Source organism: Oncorhynchus kisutch, linkage group LG3 (genome assembly GCF_002021735.2).
Source record: "Oncorhynchus kisutch isolate 150728-3 linkage group LG3, Okis_V2, whole genome shotgun sequence".
NCBI lineage: Eukaryota > Metazoa > Chordata > Actinopteri > Salmoniformes > Salmonidae > Oncorhynchus > Oncorhynchus kisutch.
Genome location: NC_034176.2, coordinates 50,177,671 through 50,188,912, shown reverse-complemented (window position 1 = coordinate 50,188,912; position 11,242 = coordinate 50,177,671).

The following is an 11,242-nucleotide window of genomic DNA, read 5'->3' as shown; positions in this document are numbered from 1 at the left end:
TTACGGTTTGAAACATTACCTGGGTCGTTCTCAGATGTTAGTCCAAATGCAGTCATGAGCCAGTATTGGCTCACCACAATCCATAATCAAGATAAAATGCCATCATGATGAGGTAATACAGAGTTATTACACATGTAATGTAAGTTGTGTCCCCCCAAGTATTCAATTCAAGTAACTTTATTTTCCTGTGCAGGGAATGTCTTGTGGGGTGTGGTTCAATAAACAAAAATACAGTACATACAAATAATCAGAACAGGAAATAAAGGAGTCCATTCAATTGAGCCCATTCAATCATTTCTTAGCAAGCATAGTTAAAGATGACTACTCTATATTAAGGAGCCTGACAGAGGTTGGCAATTTTTTTTTAGATACAACACATTGAGTTTATGCTGTTTTTTAAACCCAATTCAACCAATAGATAGGCTGTATCAAAGTGTAATATGTCATTGGTTTGTTCTATTGAGATAGTTCATTGAGACTGATGGGTTTAAATAAGATCATATATTTTTCATGGGGTGACACTTAAGACAATCTTTCAATATGGTTTGTTCAGACATCAAAATGTATGTTGTTGTTATAGCCACTATACATGTTGTGGCTTCATGCTATCAGAAACACATTACTGTAACGTTATACATAACAATATGTTGGTATTTTGCAGGAAATCAACCTATATTTATTACATGTAAGTATCCCAAAGGAATCTAATGGATCTTCACTAATTGTAGTTTTTAATCTTAGTCCACAATATGAAACATTTTCCATAGGTACACAATTAGCCTAACAATAATTCACAGATGTGAGTAGTGTCAATTGAATACATTCATAAAATGCATCAGTTTGGGAATCGGTTGAGAGACATTTTCATTTTATACCACAGGAGCAGATCGCAGTTCATGTTCCAAAAAACGAGCAATTTTTTGGTGAAGTTAAACTGACAAATTAGACCTCATTTATTGGACAACAGTTTGAGTCAATATCCCAGGGAGCCATTCCACACCTTTGAAGACCCAGGGAGTTTAATTGGGTGATGGTGTGAGAGGAAACGTTTAAGCATGGGGCGCCAGGCCTGGTGTGCAACATGAAAATGGAGGAGACAAGCACTTGATTTGACAAGGGGAGTCATATATAGATTTTTGTGTCCATTGTTTTGGCTTATTTGTGTGTGCTTTACTCAGTCAATCAAATATAATTGACACCACTGGGCTCTGTTGTTTCTGGGATGACAGCAGTAAATGCCAGTGGAAAAAAACGCTAGGAGGAAACTTCTCCCTGTGAAGGATGGGAAAAGGTTTCTGCCTGGCCTGTGACAATCTTTCACCCGTCAACAGCATTAATTGATGTAATGGCAGAGATGATGGATACTAATAAATGCAACCTTTGAAAAAAGGTAATTGTATTGCTCACATGCATGCTGGTTGAACCTGGGAGCCGGTAAACAATGATACATCACAAAAGCCCCACGTATTATTTTGTTCATGGCATAGGAACAACTTGAAAAGCACATTTTTGTAAGACACAGTTTTGTACATACACAAGCAAACACATTTGCATGTAAAAAGATTGTAAAAAAAAAAAAGAAAGTATCCAGCATTCACTCGTTGTATTGCATGGAGTTTGTTATTTTATAGATTTGCTCACAATAAGACATTTGCAACTTTATATCGTATATGGTTAGTCATTGTTGCATTATATTAAGATAGCAAATGGCCATCTACTCATTCAGAAAAATGCTTGGTATCCATTAGGGTAGATTGTTCCTTCCACAGTGTACCAGAAGAGGGAAGCATTGCTGTTCAAGTTGCACCACATGCAAAAAGACAAAATAACAGCATCATTCATTCTCTTAGTACTGTTTTACATCTTGTAACTCACAAACCAAAGCCATTTTGTTTATCTCAACATTTATTTGCTGATATTATTTACCTGTGCTGTCAAAAGCTGTCATCTTTATCCAGCAATGAACAGGTAGTCTTTCAAAGCAATTTTATTTTTACTTAAAGACATTTTGAGAATGAAAAATTAGGTGGAACCTGAAAGTCCAGTGATTTTCAATCAGGCTCCAAAAGTCTTAGGTCACATGGACTAATTGTCTGTTGGTATATTGAAGTCGTTAAGTAAGGGTTATCCACAAAGAAAAGGAGTTAGGTCTTGTCTCTGTGCCGTATTAAACATATACCCGGTATATTGCTATAGTATGTTTAAAGTTATACTACACTCAAAACGTTAATGCAATCCTCCCAAAAATGTGCATGCCAGCAGTCAAGTTTTCAATATAGAGCATGTTCATAACAGAGCAAAAACTCTTATGATGATGCAAACTCATTAAAACCTCCAAATGTATCATTTATGTATGCTAAAAACATTAAGTGATTGGTAATAACGTAATAATCATAACTATTTTAATATACATAACCAGAGAGTAGAAAAGATAATTTGCAAATAAAAATATATTTTTTTCATATTCATGGAAGAAAGAATAATGGCTATTTGGTTTTTAAGCGAGTGCTATTTTGGAATTAGAAAGCAGCACCATTCACACTCCGTATTTGGACTGGAATGCTTGGGTTTTTAAGTTATTCCTGATGGACCCCTTATAAACATACCACACATTACATAGTGTATATTTGACTTATGTGGGCATGAGACTGGTATGCATCAAATGTGTTTTAGAAATATACTGCAAAACAGGGGTCATCTGGCAGATGTATATTACAACTACTATTTAACTGTCTGAAAATACCTCATGAGCACATCATGAAATTGTAATGTCAACTTTTTGATTTGCATTAGTGAGGAGGAAATAGATAATAGAGAATGATATCTTTCCCTTTTTTACAGCATTAATAATGATGCTTGTTTGTAGAGCACCTTGTAAATCATAACAACATGAAGTCTGTCAACACAGCCACTAGAGACAGGCAGCTCATTGTTAATCCCTAGTCCCCGGAGATGGCTCCAGACCAAACATGGGTCCTGTCCCAAATGGCACCCTAGGCTATTCCCTATATAGTGCAGTACTTTAGACTAGAGCTCTATGGGTCCTGGTCAAAATTAGTGCACTACACAGGGAATAGGGTGCCATTTAGGACACATTCCATAATAGTAAAACACTCTATTTAACATCTCAAAGGGGCAATCCAGAATTTGAAAAACAACAAAGCGGAGACCTCACCCCTTGATTTGGTAAACAGCTGTGGGATGAGGCTGAAGAAATGTAACCACTCTCAAATTTTTAAACAGAGCTATTGAAGCAAGGACTAACCATCCATGAGAATTATAGTTTTAGCCATGCTTTAAGTTCGTTTACAATCACATTGCTTACAAATGATTTTAGGTTCTGATGGCGAACGACAGTTGAACTGAGCTCATGAGGCGTTTATAAATTATATTCTTCAAGAATCAATGGCTATATATCATTAATTTATGCGTCCAAAAATGTATCTACCAATCCCAGATTGCTCCTTTAATAACAGTCACTCATAAGAGGAGAAGAGGGCAAATAATGGTCACCCAACAAATTAAAGATTGAAATGTGAAAATAGCATCAGTAGAAGATCATGATAAACAAATGGGTTTTTATTGCAGTTTACATATTTTGAAAGTTGCAACATATGATACCCATTTTCCCTTTGGAAGAGAGAGAGAGAAAGGAAAACATTTTATGTACGTACAGTACAGTGTTGCAGCACAGTATGAAGTCAAGTATGTGTTGAAATATGTGTGTAGTGGGCATCTCTTGAATTATGTAATGATAATCTCTCATGGACATATCTACGTAAACGTAACTGGTACCGGTAGAATATGTCGGGAAGGAATGGGATGCGTGGGATAACGAGCAGCAGCAGTTCCGGTGTTTGAATTTTTCAGCACTGGTTATTTGGACAAATTACGGTTTTGCAGGTGTTAGCATCTTTCGAATTTCGGAAGCGCATGGGACATTCGGCCCATAAACAAAGAGATAGGGTGGAGCTCTTTGTTCTGGTTCCACTCCTTGTTCTAGCATCTCTTCTCTTAACATATGGACCCGTAACTTAATCGAGCAGCTGACCATTTACGGAGAATTTAGTTAATTAAGGGTTAACCGAGATTACTGTAATGATAACAATAGATTGGATTTATTTTGTGTATTTCCGTGTTTAACACTACTTTGTAATGGGGAATTTACCTCATCCACCACCAATGGTGCGCATACCTGGTTGATACAACTGTGCACAGCTGCCATTGGAGAGAATAGAGAAAACAATAGCTGCTGTCATATTCAGAGAGATTGTCAAATTATTCCTTATAGAGGGTACCTATGTCTGTCAGTCCACTGAGTGTCCGTACGGAGTGGTGTTCTTGTACTGCTAGAAATTACCCTTGACCTGCTGTCAGGCTGCTTGCCTGCCTGAGAACTCCTTCTCAAACAAGTAGCTGACAGGTATTCTGGAAACAATACAACTCAATCTTAAAAAATATATTTCCCAAAAACTTCTGTGGCTGTTTTTATCTCAACGTCCTTTCTTACTCTAATACTTTCCCATTCCAATTGTAAAAAATAAAAAGTTTTTCAGCAAAAGTCTATTTCTCAAGCAAGAATTTTGCTAGGACTGTCTGGGAGTGGTCTGAGTGAGGAGCCTAATTGGAGGGGCCAAATGGGAGGGATATGTAACCTGAAAACGATGGTGTTATTGGCAGAGGTTTCAAATTCTCTTTGTTATTGGTCTATGAACTTATACTGCCTGGGGATGTCACCCATCAAGCCAAAACTCCACACATGCCAAACCTACAGGATTAGAAGGTCCTGTGTAAATTATATTTTCAACCAGCAACTATCAGGAAATAACACTGATCACATTTTTCACACATTTAGTGTTAGTTACATGTATATGATACAAATCACAGGAAAACCCCATTTGATTGCACTGGGCCTTTAAAGGGTACTTCTGTCATCTATCCTATGCTGTCTGTCTGTCTCACTTTGTGTTGTAAGCCACTTTATTCACCCAAATGCTTTTCTATGTTGTCATTTCATGAAAGCAGTTCCAGTTGGACAACTCTTCCCGCTGACTCAATCTGCAGTGTGTACAGATTCCTCACATTACCATTTCCTGAAAGACACACATTTCTTGAAATGTCTAATGTAAAAGTTATGAAAGAACAAAGCATGACTAATTGTATACTTCCTGGGCTGTTTTCCCAGACACCGATTAAGACTAGTCCTGGAATGCACTTTCAATGAAGATTCTCCATCGAAAATGATTTTTATTCCAGGACTATAGGCTTAACCTGGGTCTGGGACATCAGCTCCAGTAGTTTTACAAATGATATCCTTTGTAGTGGACTTCAAGTACAGTGCAGCCTTGAGGTCATGCAATACTGAGTTTTATAAAACATTATCATGCTTACGAGCAGGAAGAAAAAGCTTACTCCATTACTGGGCATCCTTTACCATAACCAGGAGTTATATTGACGGAGGAAAGGTGACGTTTCCACCACCTTCTATTTCTGAAAACTATTATGAAAGAGAGTTATTTGCTGCCTAAAGCCTACCAGTGTTTCCCAAATGGATCAGTCAGGAGCCAGCCAGCCAATTCCTCTTGGGTCCTCCTGGTTTGGGTGTGGCAAGAAATATGGTTAGAGAACCACTGACCTAGTCCCACTTTGACCTTCTATATACCGTTACCAAAGTTGATTGTGAAAATTATGCCTTGGTTTATGATTAGAAATTATTCAATTTCTAGGACATAGGGTAATCTATAGCCTGGTCCCAGATATGTTTGTGCTCCATGACAAGGAGTTGACATTATTGCACGAACAGATCTGGGATCAGATTAGGTAATCTAGTGTTAAAAAATAGTGATGAGTTCTTATTAAACAGAAGGGGAAATGTCTGCAAGTGCAACCAATGATCCAAGGAGAACCCTCTTTATTCTAACATCCAGTCATTATTCAACTTCTTTATCATGCCCTGGATTTATTATTTTCCTATTAGATTGTAGCCTAATATTTCCGGGGCTGCACTTTTCATTGCGTATGTCACACTGTGCTTCAACCCACTCCAATGCCATAGTCGGATGGGCCCAGCATACATTTATTGGAATGCAATGGCTCCTTTAACCTATTCCATTGATTGGTGAGTGTCTCCCATTAAAGCTCAGAAGTGTGTCCACGGAGAAAGGAATAAGAAGTCCCTCAATGCCGGCCTGCCTCCCTACCAGGCCCTTGGCCCTGCCCTCAGGGGAGTGGCGGCTTCACCAGCGCTTCATTTAGGCCTGTGTTCTCTTAGCCACCTTATTTGCTGTAAATAGCAGCTCATTATCGCGGGGCAGACAAGTGCACTGTCGTTACAGCTCGATGCCTGCGTTCAGCCCGTCTGCGATTCTGGACTGGGGGGGTCTAGGGGGTTGAGGGTGCAGGGAGTGGGGGATGGTGTCCCGTGGGGCCCTATCTTGGGCTCTCAAACTGTCAGGGTTCAATGCGAGAGTTTAGTTTGAGGATTTAAAACATTTTGTCACCCTATCCTGTTGCATCCCGGGAATTACCTTTACAGTTGTCATTTAGTTAGAGACAGATGTGGGCGCAGTTTCCTTAAGTCACCCACAGTCCTGTGCGATGCAATTCATCCAACACAGTTTTATACTTCTTTAACTAATAGCCTAGTCACCCTATTTTGTGACATCAATAAAATAATCTCCCCATCTCCCTTTCTCTCTTTGTATCCTGTTGGAACATGTCTCCCATACTGCTGATGTGATATGTGACACAATGGATTAGACAAGGTAATGGAAACCTCCCATGTTTCTAAGCATTCTCTGTAAAGTTATGTCAAGATGTCTTCTTCACCAATACATTGTCTGACGAGATATTCCAACTTTTTACACAGAGTAGCCTAGCTAGTATCTTCTACAAGTAATCCTATGCCTATCTTTATCATGAGTGGCAAAACCTTTAAAATATATAGCACAAACTAGCATAGAGGTAGGTGTACAGTAATGTGTATAAACTGTGATCAAGTCTTTGTGTCTGGGTATAACATTCCTTATTCATCAATGAGCCATTTCTGTGTAAAAAGTGGTAAATGTAAAATGTATTTACATTGCAATTATATTACAGCATAGGTACACATAATTACAGTGCAGGTATACCATAGGCCTATTTACATTGATACTGTACACATAGTAGATCTGCAGGCCTTTTAGAAGCCCCTTTTCCATAGGCAAGGTTCCGAAGAGTGTGCAAAGTTACTGTGGAAATTAAATAGGTCCATTTTTTTCAATTGCTCTCCAGCTAGTGATACTGGAAATACATAAATATCATGTGAGCAGTGTTAGGGAAGGTACTCTGAAAATATACACTGAACAAAAATATAAACGCAACATGTAAAGTGTTGGTCCCATGTCTCAAAAGCTCCTTGAAATGTTCCATATGCACAAGAAGTGTATTTCTGAGGCCCATTGTGAGGCCCCCTTTTTTTTAAAGGTATATGTGACCAACAGATGCATTCATTGTTCTTCACCTTTATATAACTCTGTAAGCAAGTCAGTTATGAACAAATTCTTATTTACAATGACGACCTACACCAGCCAAACCCTCCCCTTACCCGGACGACGCTGCGCCTCCCGTTCAAGGCCGGTTGTGAAACAGCCTGGGATCAAACCAGGGTCTGTAGTGACACCTCTAGCACCGAGATGCAGTGCCTTAGACCACTGCGCCACTCGGGAGACCCTAGAATGTATTACTAGTTTTTTTTTTTTTTTTCACCTTTATTTAACCAGGTAGGCTAGTTGAGAACAAGTTCTCATTTGCAACTGCGACCTGGCCAAGATAAAGCATAGCAGTGTGAACAGACAACACAGAGTGTTGGAGTAAACAATTAACAAGTCAATAACACAGTAGAAAAAAAAGAGTCTATATACATTGTGTGCAAAAGGCATGAGGAGGTAGGCGAATAATTACAATTTTGCAGATTAACACTAGAGTGATAAATATCAGATGGTCATGTGCAGGTAGAGATACTGGTGTGCAAAAGAGCAGAAAAGTAAATAAATATAAACAGTATGGGGATGAGGTAGGTAAATTGGGTGGGCTATTTACCGATAGACTATGTACAGCTGCAGCGATCGGTTAGCTGCTCAGATAGCAGATGTTTGAAGTTGGTGAGGGAGATAAAAGTCTCCAATTTCAGCGATTTTTGCAATTCGTTCCAGTCACAGGCATTAGAGAACTGGAACGAAAGGCGGCCAAATGAGGTGTTGGCGTTGGGGATGATCAGTGAGATACACCTGCTGGAGCGCGTGCTATGGGTGGGTGTTGCCATCGTGACCAGTGAACTGAGATAAGGCGGAGCTTTACCTAGCATGGACTTGTAGATGACCTGGAGCCAGTGGGTCTGGCGACGAATATGTAGCAAGGGCCAGCCGACTAGAGCATACAGGTCGCAGTGGTGGGTGGTATAAGGTGCTTTAGTAACAAAACGGATGGCACTGTGATAAACTGCATCCAGTTTGCTGAGTAGAGTATTGGAAGCTATTTTGTAGATGACATCGTCGAAGTCGAGGATCGGTAGGATAGTCAGTTTTACTAGGGTAAGTTTGGCGGCGTGAGTGAAGGAGGCTTTGTTGCGGAATAGAAAGCCGATTCTAGATTTGATTTTAGATGGGAGATGTTTGATATGAGTCTTGAAGGAGAGTTTATAGTCTAGCCAGACACCTAGGTACTTATAGATGTCCACATATTCTAGGTCGGCATATTCTGGTGCAGGCAGCAAACGGTTGAAAAGCATGCATTTGGTTTTACTAGCGTTTAAGAGCAGTTGGAGGCCATGGAAGGAGTGTTGTATGGCATTGAAGCTCGTTAGGTAAGATAGCACAGTGTCCAAGAACGGGCCGGAAGTATACAGAATGGTGTCGTCTGCATAGAGGTGGATCAGGGAATCACCCGCAGCAAGAGCAACATCATTGATATATACAGAGAAAAGAGTGGGCCCGAGAATTGAACCCTGTGGCACCCCCATAGAGACTGCCAGAGGACCGGACAGCATGCCCTCCAATTTGACACACTGAACTCTGTCTGCAAAGTAGTTGGTGAACTAGGCAAGGAAGTCATCAGAACAACCGAGGCTACTGAGTCTGCCGATAAGAATATGGTGATTGACAGAGTCGAAAGCCTTGGCAAGGTCGATGAAGACGGCTGCACAGTACTGTCTTTTATCGATGGCGGTTATGATATCGTTTAGTACCTTGAGCATGGCTGAGATGCACCCGTGACCGGCTCGGAAAACAGATTGCACAGCGGAGAAGGTACGGTGGGAATCGAGATGGTCAGTGACCTGTTTGTTGACTTGGCTTTCGAAGCCCTTAGATAGGCAGGATGGATATAGGTCTGTAACAGTTTGTGTCCAGGGTGTCTCCCCCTTTGAAGAGGGGGATGACTGCAGCAGCTTTCCAATCCTTGGGGATCTCAAGACGATATGAAAGAGAGGTTAAACAGGCTGGTAATAGGGGTTGCGACAATGGCGGCGGATAGTTTCAGAAATAGAGGGTCCAGATTGTCAAGCCCAGCTGATTTGTATGGGTCCAGGTTTTGCAGCTCTTTCAGAACATCTGCTATCTGTGAAATCCAGAGATTAGGCCCTAATCCTAATTTATTTATTTATTTCAATTGACTGATTTCTTCACATGAACTCAGTAATGTCAATTCAATTGTTGCATGTTGCGTTTATATTTTTGTTCAGTATAGTTTACCAAGCTATCTATCAAATGTATTTATAAAGCCCTTTTTATATCAGCCGATGTCACAAAGTGCTATATAGAAACACAGTTTAAAACACCAAACCACAAGCAATGCAGATGTAGAAGCACAGTGACTAGGGAAAACTGCCTAGAAAGGCAGGAACCTAGGAAGAAACCTAGAGAGGAACCAGGCTCTGAGGGGTGGCCAGTCATCTTCTGGCTGTACTGGGTGGAGATTATAACAGTACACGGCCAAGATGTTCAAACATTCATAGATGACCAGCAGGGTCAAATAATAATAATCACAGTGGTTGTAGAGGGTGCAGCAGGTCAGCACCTCAGGAGTAAATGTCAGTTGGCTTTTCATAGCCGATCATTCAGAGTTAGAGACAGCAGGTGCGGTAGAGAGATGCGGTAGCACGTCTGGTGAACAGGTCGGGGTTCCATAGCCGCAGGCAGAACAGTTGAAACTGGAGCAGCAGCACGACCAGGTGGACTGGAGTCATCAGGCCAGGTAGTCCTGAGGCATGGTCCTCGGGTTCAGGTCCTCAGAGAAGAGAGAATTACCATCTACCAATTACTTTACACTGAAAGAAGTTTAGCTACACTAAATCTACCCTTAAAAAGTGACAGTTCCGGATTTATCTACTTCCCCAGAGTTAGATGAACTCACAGATACCATGTTTATGTCTCTACATCCAGTAATAAGGAAGTTAGAAGTAGTTGTGTGAGCCAATGCTAACTAGTGTAAGCACAATGACTGGGATTCTGTTATCTACTAGCATGCTAGCAATTACTATAGAATCAGTAATTGCGCTAACACTAGTTAACAACTTCCTACAAACTGCAGGCAGTGACATAAACATGGTATCCAAGCATTCATCAGACTGAAGTACATACACAAAGGGCTTCATTGCCAAAATCCAAATGTATCAGTTTAAGAAAAATATGATTTACTTAACCAAAGTTACTTTGAAAAAGGAAGTTCACTAGATCCAAACTACTTCGTGAAAAACTCATATGTAAATCTTAAATGTCATAGACTACAAATTGCAAGAACATATCACTTTGGGGTCATATGTTAACAATGTATTAAACACTAAAACAATGTGTCAAGTGGGAATTAGGCAGGTCTGATGCCCGAAAAAGAAAGGAAATGACTGCCTACTTAATCCATATTCTCTTGCCTTTTAGCAAAATAACTAGTGTGTAGTTCCAGTAGTTAGCTACACTGCTACATGGCAAAACAATTTGTATTAACTACTGAAACCAGATTTGAATTTAGTTCAACTACTGCAAAATGTAGTTGAATTACATGTAATGTTACTTCACTTCACCCAAACACTGCACTTGGTCATCGTACTTTTCGTCATCAGCATAAACTAAATGAGTTACTGCGACCAGAGCGAAATATGATCTCCATGAAAGCGCCAGCTGTCACAAGACTAAATCAAAGATCATATATTATATGGACAAGATAGCCAAGTGACCGCTCTAACAATGAACATACACGCCCTCAATAATTG